Raw genomic sequence first — 8,038 nt, forward strand, 5'->3', positions numbered from 1 at the left:
TTTTTTTTTTTTTTTGTACAAGGTTTGTTGAGATTCATTCACTTACCGTGAAAGTCATGTTCTAATATATTTAATTCAGAGAATGTTAGTATATCACACTTGTGCAGCCATCAGAACTCTCTACTGCCTGGGCACTTTTATCACTTCCAGAAGAATCCCAATGCCCATTAACATTTATTCTCCATTCACCTTCCCCATTCCTTCACAACACTTAATCTACTTTTTATGTTTATGCATTTAGGTAAATAAAATCATGCAATATAAATTTTTTTATATAATTTTTTTTTCTGAGAGTATGTTTTCAGAGTTTGTACACACTGTAAACCATTTGTCTTACTTGTATATTTGAACAGGCTGGGGTAGAAAAATAAAGTGGTGAATATCTTATCTTACAAAGAATAAAGACGAGTGCTTATTTTCTTTTTAAGTCTGACCAAGTTAAGTTGACCTCACAGACTTTATTATTTCTCAAGATCCTAGCTATTAATCACATTTCAGCTCATGCAACAGTTTTTCAGTGCTGGGTTGCTGTTATTATATTCTCTCTGAGTATATTATATCAGATTATAATATTCAGAAAACTCTTATATTTATTACTACCAGATTGAAAATTCCAAGGGGCCAAAGGCAGTTTTTGTCTTATTTGTTAAGATATTACCATTATCCAGTGCAATTTTTAGAATATAGTACACCATAAATAAGATGAATAAATGGATAAGTAGAGGAGTTAATATGTACAAATATTATTCTAACATTAAAATACTTTTCCACAATGTAACAAAATAGGATAGAATATACTAATGAATATCTGTCAAAAGATAAGAAATAAATCGATTTTCAGATTCATATCAAAGATAATACTATTATGTTATGGTTTAAAATAATTGTAGCATAATTTTTATGGGATTGATTTCAGTTGTCTTGGTTTTTTTAATATAAACCATTGAAAGAGGAAGGTTCCTGTGTAAAACGAAGGTGAAGAGGTACAAGGCTTAGAATAATGAGACTGTCATTATTTAAACTGTCATATAAGTTTAATTACTCACTAAGCATAAAGTGGTATAAACTTTCTTATGCAGTATAAAGAACAAAATTAATTTAAATTTTAACTAAGAATCCCAATGATACAGCCTGGAAAATTCTATGATAGAATGTAATAGCTACGTCTCCTAGGGCACTGGCTTATCTGCTCTAATGAAGAGCACAAATTTGAATGATTCAGAAGGTGCATTGCTCTCACATGTTTGTACCAGTATAGAATTTGATCAAGAAGAAGACTGACATCTTCAACAACCGAATTTTATCTCTGTGTGCAGAGAGCTGCCATTTATTGCCATGTCCCATGCAGCAGGAAAGCTGAAAGAAAAGTAGGATGGACAGAATATTTGGCTTTGAGAAAATCACCTGGTGTTTTTCACAATGATTTTATTCCCATCCTATAGGTTCAAAATTAGGTAGATGGCACACCAAGTTGTAAGATATATCTAGGAATGCTATTTACACACAAAACAATATTTATTTTTATCATTAGATTCAGAAAACAAATTAAATCACTGGCACAACTGAAAATAACCCAAGAGAGTTGTTCAATGAAACAAAGCAGAACCTCAACAAAACAGAGAAGGTGTTGCCAGAAGTAAGCAGAGGTCTTAGTATTCAAGAGTGAGTAAACCCTATTTTTTAACATTGTCGAGGTGTCCAGTGTTGTCCTTTTTAGAGCCTGGCTAGCTGAGGGTTATGTGGCAAGAAACATCTTACTTGTATTTTAGTACCTTAAATGGGAATGATTCTCCCAATTTTGAAAATGCTTATCAGAAATGTTCTCTTATTCTTTCACTCTATACTACATAGACTGTGTAATAAACTGTCTCTCTTCTCCCCCGTGTATTTCATGCAGCACATTAGAGGTCAGCAGAGAGAAAGCTATCACCAGCTTCTTTTGGACTTGCTGCTTTTTTCCAAGGGATCTGAGATGATAAAATTATTCACCTTAGAGCACCAACCCTGCACTTCTTTTCAATTTTCACCTATATTTTGTGAGCTTTTCTACTCATGTTAAAACTCTCTGCAACAGTCAGTGTCTCATAATTTAATTACATTATTTGTTTCTAGTTTTCAAGGAAAAGTTTTTTCCTGACGTTCTTCTAATTTAGCTCAGATTTACTTTTGCAGAGACAGAAGTAGCTACTTTACGATCATTTAGTCTTTGACTCTGATTTTGGAAGATGAAGAAGTGTCTGTATCTATTTAGCATATTTTCTTAGCCATTAACCAAGACAATCTTATTCTGTTGATGCTCCTAGAAATATTTAATTCATTTATTCTCTTCACTTTTCAGAATTTATGTTAGAATATTGCCAAGACTTACTTACAATTGAAAGAAATCAAAGAGAGACCACTAAGAACATTGTCAATCATTAATCCAGAAATCTTTAACTTCTTGAGTTTTTAATCCCTAAAGGAACTTATTTATCAATAGTCTGGTTACAGACTTTTTTTTAAATTCAAGAATTTTGATTCTTCTGGAGTACAAAGTAAAAACTGATAAAGAAGATAACTTGGAAAAAATAATCTAACAAAACTGAAACACATTCTTGACTAGCACTCTATTTCTGTACTCAATTTAGGAGACATGTAAACGGCAGTTTTCTTCAGTGAAATAAGACAGACACACAGAGAAAAATACTTCATGGTCTCACTCATATTTGAAATCTATTCTTAAAATTTCAATACATTAAAAAACGTGATCACATTGGTCAGGCTGGTGGGAAGAAAGTAGGTAGATGAAGGGCAAAAGTTGTAAAGGTGCCGTTATGTAGAATAAATGAGTCTGATGTACAACCTGTAGGTACCTTTGATAATCTTGTATTTTTGGGGGGAAATATTCTGAGGGAGTAGACATTTGGTGTTCTTATCATAAAAAAGAAGTACAGCTAAGTGATATGATTGATTTAATTTTCTTGATTATAGTAATCTTTTCATTATGTATATGTCTCTCAAAAGAACATATTGTGCACCTTGAAAATGTAAAATAAAGCATAAATTAAAAAATAAAGGCAATTTTGTTCTTGCATATAAGCTGAAACTAAGTGAAGACTGGGTCAGTAATAACATTGCTTTGCTGAATTAAGAGAATTCTAATAAAATATTTTTAGTTGGGAAGCTATCTGTATTAAAAAAATTGATCTAAGGCTGGTTATAGTGGCCATACTTATAATCCCAGGGCTTTGGGAGGCCAAGGCAGAAAAATCACTTGAGGCCAGGAGTTTGAGATCAGCCTGGGCAACATCTCTACCACAAATAAAAAGAAAATTAGCCTTGAGTGGTGGTGTGCACCTGTTATCCCTGCTACTCAGGAGGCTGAGTTGGGAGGATTGCGTGAATCCAGAATTTTGAGGCTGCAGTGAGCTCTGATAGTGCCATCGCACTGGGCCTGGGTGACAGAGTGAGAACTTGTCTCAAAAACAGCAAGTAAATATTTTATGTAGCCATTTTACCTGAAAATTATAATTGTTTCTTCTACGACTAATAAATCTGTGTATATCTAGGTCAGCTACGTCAGGCAGAGCTTGTCCTTTAGTACTTACATCTATATATAAAAAAGACAATTATAAGGAGGGTCAAAGGAAAGCTTTTTTTCTCATTCGGGACTTTGAGGTTATAATTTTTTAGACTGATTTTCTGTCTCAATGGTGGATATCGCCCTGAATCTTAATTTGTCCAAACACCTCACCTAGTCTGAGATTTTTACAAAACATAAAGTTCATAGGATCAATACATTCGTGTGCCTTAAAAGCCTCCAGGCATTCAAAGATGGGGAAACTCAGGCCTTCTACCACATTATTGGAGGAGCACATTTGAGACTCACAGCACTGGGTTGCAGGAGTCTGTTAACAGGTCTGGACAATGAGTGATGTCAGTCCAAATAACTCTGAGGAAGGCTTTCTGCCTTATTATAGGGAGAATAATCATTGGAGACTCTAGACAAGTTCCCAGTCATCATTCCAGCATTTAATTGCTGTTTTTGTAAACCAAGCATTTTGGGAGGCCTAGGCAGACAGATCACTTGAGGTCAGGAATTCAAGACTGGCCTGGCCAACATGGAAAAACTTTGTTTCTACTTAAAATACAAAAATTAATGGGGTATGGTGGTGCACACCTACAATCCCAGCTACTCAGGAGGCTGAAGCAGGAGAATCACTTGAATCCGGGAGACAAAGATTGCAGTGAGCCAAGATCATGCCACTGCACTCTAGTGTGGGTGACAGACTGAGTGAGGCTCTGTCTCAAAAGATAAATAATAATAAAAAAAATCACATCCTGAATGGAGGGCGAATAAGGAGTATAACATGGGGCCTTGGAGGGAAAATATGCATTAAAACGGAAGGAGAACATACTTAACATGCCAGTGGAAGGTGAAATTCTAAATATCTGATAAGAATATTTTTGAGAAATATGTTTAATTATTAGTAAATCAAGATGTACCCTTTGAATGACATTAAAAATTCACTAGAAGAGTGAAGAATAATAGTTATAACGTCACATAAGTAACAAAAGTCTCAAAACATAAAGTGTTCTAAAACTTTAATTAAAATTAATTTTTGAGATAGAGAGAATAAATAATAGTTCATATATTAGACTTTATTATGTGAAAAAGACTTTTATAAAATTCTTCCACAATAACTGAAGATAGAAATTACAATAATTATAATTCACAAAAGAATAAAAGCATTAAAATAAATTGTAAAAAAAATTTTAAGGGTAAATTTGAAAATTATTCAAAAATCAGAAAGTGATTTTATCAATGTCCAAAAAAATTAAAATGAAAACAAACTTAATAATGTAAAAGAAGGCAGTTTTCTGCCGGGCTGGAGCGCGGGAGCTATGGCTTCTTTGGGGACGCAGAAGCGAGAAGTAGGGACGTTGGCGCTTGCCCCACGCCTCACTCCCTTGGCCGGCGCCCCGGCCCCCTGCCCGCGCCTCCAGTCGCCAGCAGGGTACTTCTGACTGGGACTGGGCTGGAGGGCGGCGGGGCGCGCTGCATGATCCCGTCACCGCCGTCCCCATCCCGGGGAGCGCAGGTCGAGGAGGACCGCGCTTATTATGAAGAGTTGCAGGACTTCTTGAGTCCGTCTAATACACGCAGCATCGCCTCGGACAACCCTTTCTACCCTTTAGAGCAGAAGGAGGAGCATGGCGTCGAGGGCGAGGAGAGTGTCCTGGAGGCATGGGGCTGCTGGGGACGCTGGTGCGTCGGGGGCTGAGCGCCAAGGAAGCGCAGGAGACTGACCACAATGGCTGGATCGGCGATATTGTCGCCTGCTACCATGGCTTTGTGGATATATCCTTCTGGCCTTAGCTGAGTGCCCCCACATTGACATCAACTGGTAGGACAGGGAGGGGAACACAGCCCTAATCACAGCTGCATAGGCAAGAGCTGCGCTTGCCCCATGGGCACAGTTGCCTTGGACACTGGCTCTCAGCCTGGCGCTTCCTGCATCACCATCACCTGGGCTGGCTTATCTCAGTTTTAGCACAGATCTGGTGGAAACAGACTACCAGGCCCTGCCCCTGGAGTCTTTCTTTGAATAGGCCTGGAGCGGGGCCCAAGAATGAGCAGATCAACAGGTTTCCTGGTGAGGCTGATGCAGCTGGCCCAGGGATCCCACAATGAGGACAGAGGGCTTTGAGGTTTTCATGCCTGATGACGGCCAGGGACCCCTCTCAGTAGGCACTGAAGACCAGCAGAGTCACATACCCCAGGAGAGATGTTGTCAGACTGACACAGACCCATCATGGAATTAAAAAGAAAATGAGGAAAGCAGCTGAGCATCTGTTCAGGACTTCCCTGCGTTGTTTTACTAAAGAGGCCGTTTGGTAGCAACTAGGGCACGCTATCATCATTCAACTACTTGTTGAACTTATGTCCCGGGTCTTGACCTGGAAAGGAAAAACGCGTTCGGGTTCACCGCCCTGAGGAAAGGCGCCAGGGAGGGTCGAACGGATCGCAACCAAGCCCTGAGCTAGCAGGGGAGGGTGCCCACGCTAGGGCCCCCGCCATGGGATGTTGCCGCTGGAGTGACCACCTACACATCCGCCTCATGCAGTGGCTCCTGGAGCGCCCCTGCTGGGAGCGGTTCAGGGAAAAGTACCAGCTTGAGCTGCCTCCGCTCCCAGAGAGGGCTCAGAAGCCCTAGAGCTCCAAGAACCGCCTCCAGATGCTCACGGACTGGAGCTGTCCGCGCTGACGCCGCGCTCCGTGCGGGGCCCGGAGGACCGGGGCGCCCTGGATCAGATGGTCAGGATGACCACAAGCCTCTAACAGCCCTGCGGTGGCTATTGCATGCCAGACCGTGTGCCCCGAGAGCACTCCGTGCGTGGGGAAGAGGCGGCTGGCGGTGCAGGAAATCCTGGCGGCGCGGGGAGAGGGGATGCAGGTGCAGGAGGCGGGCGAGGGGGAGGGCCAAGGACAGCGTAGGAGGCTCGTCCGGGCGGCCGTGGGTTCGCGGGAGGGCTCCCTGAGAGCAGGACTCGGACCTGCAGCGCTGCCGGGATCCTGGGGCCCCGCCGCGCCCGCCTCGCGGAAGGCCAGCTTCCTGCTTCCGCAGCGCATGCAACGGAGGAGCGTGTGGCCTGGCGTGGTGGTGCCCGGGGTCGGCGACAGCAAGGTGCCCGCGCCCACCTTCTAGTACCCGCGGCCGGCGCGGAAGGGCAGCACCAAGGACAGCGGCCACCTGCGGATCCCCCAAGTGGAGGTACAAGGAGGCCAAGGAGAAGCGGCAGGCGGAGGAGGCCAATAAGAAGCGCCACGTCAAGGCGCAGGAGAGGATCCCGCCGCCCTGGAAGAAGAGAAAGTGAGGGCCCGCGAGTGCCTGGCGCGGGCTTTGAGGTCAGGGTAGGACCGCGGGACTGAGCGCCATGGCTGCTCCCTGGACCTGGGGGCCTCGAGGGTTTCCAGGCTGTCTCTCTAGGATGCTCCCAGCAGAGGGGATGGAGGAGCCACATCGATTCGCCTGACTTCAGCTCCTCTAGCAATCAATACACCTAGAGGGCAAGTTGCCTAAAAGGCTCCCTTAGAGAACCTCAATTAAGTGCTCGCTTCGGCAGCACATATACTAAAATTGGAACGATACAGAGAAGATTAGCATGCCCCCTGCGCAAGAATGACACGCAAATTCGTGAAGCGTTCCGTATTTTTTTTTTAAAAGAACCTCAATTAAGATTTTTTTTTAAAGATCAATTTATTCGGCTGGGCGCGCTGGCTCACGCCTGTAATCTCAGCACTTTAAGAGCACGAGGCGGGTGGATCACCTGAGATTGGGAATTCGAGACCAGCCTGACCAACGTGGAGAAACCCTTCTCTACTAAAAATACAGAAGTAACAGGGCCTGGTGGCACATGCTTGTAATCCCAACTATTCGGGAGGCTGATGCAGAAGAATCTCTTGAACCCGAGAGGCGGAGGTCGTGGTGAGTCGAGATCGTGCCATTGCACTCTGGCATGTGGAACAAAAATGAAACTCCGTCTCAAATTACTTAATTAATTAATTAATTTAATTAAAACAATTTATTAAAAGGGTTTTCTGTGTAATTTGTATTTTTAATCACTATTTATCCAATTTGCCAAGTTTTGCAAGTGATAGGGTCCCTCATATCCAAGGCAATTTTAATACACTTGCCTGAAGACTTTTTGTTTAAAATACTCTTTCTAGCAAAAAGTATTTATAGTATCTGTAGGAATTTACACAGAAATCATGGGATTCTCTCCTTTTTGGCTGTTTGCTTTGGTCTTCTCATCGTGGGTGCATGTGCACACTGGATGTTCTTATTAATCAGATTAAGTGATACTGGATATTTCTATTTGATGGAAGGATTGACTCGTTTAGCCACATGATCAAGTGAGACAGAGAGATCAGATTTTATTGTATCTTTTAAAAAGTCTTATCCATGCAGTCATATATTGGAGAAAAACATTTAACATCGAAGTATAAAACAATCCAGAGATAAATATGTATGTATTGCTAGAATTAAACTCATTT

The 8,038-nt window shown here is 42.0% G+C and overlaps 1 pseudogene; it reads left to right on the plus strand.

Moving 5' to 3' along the window:
• The first annotated feature begins 1,335 nt into the window (after positions 1-1,335).
• On the plus strand, positions 1,336-7,140 carry LOC108519804 (ankyrin repeat domain-containing protein 33B-like; annotated as a pseudogene).
• Positions 7,141-8,038: the final 898 nt, after the last annotated feature.

Source organism: Rhinopithecus bieti, unplaced genomic scaffold (genome assembly GCF_001698545.2).
Source record: "Rhinopithecus bieti isolate Rb0 unplaced genomic scaffold, ASM169854v2 scaffold_49381, whole genome shotgun sequence".
NCBI classification, from domain to species: Eukaryota; Metazoa; Chordata; class Mammalia; order Primates; family Cercopithecidae; genus Rhinopithecus; species Rhinopithecus bieti.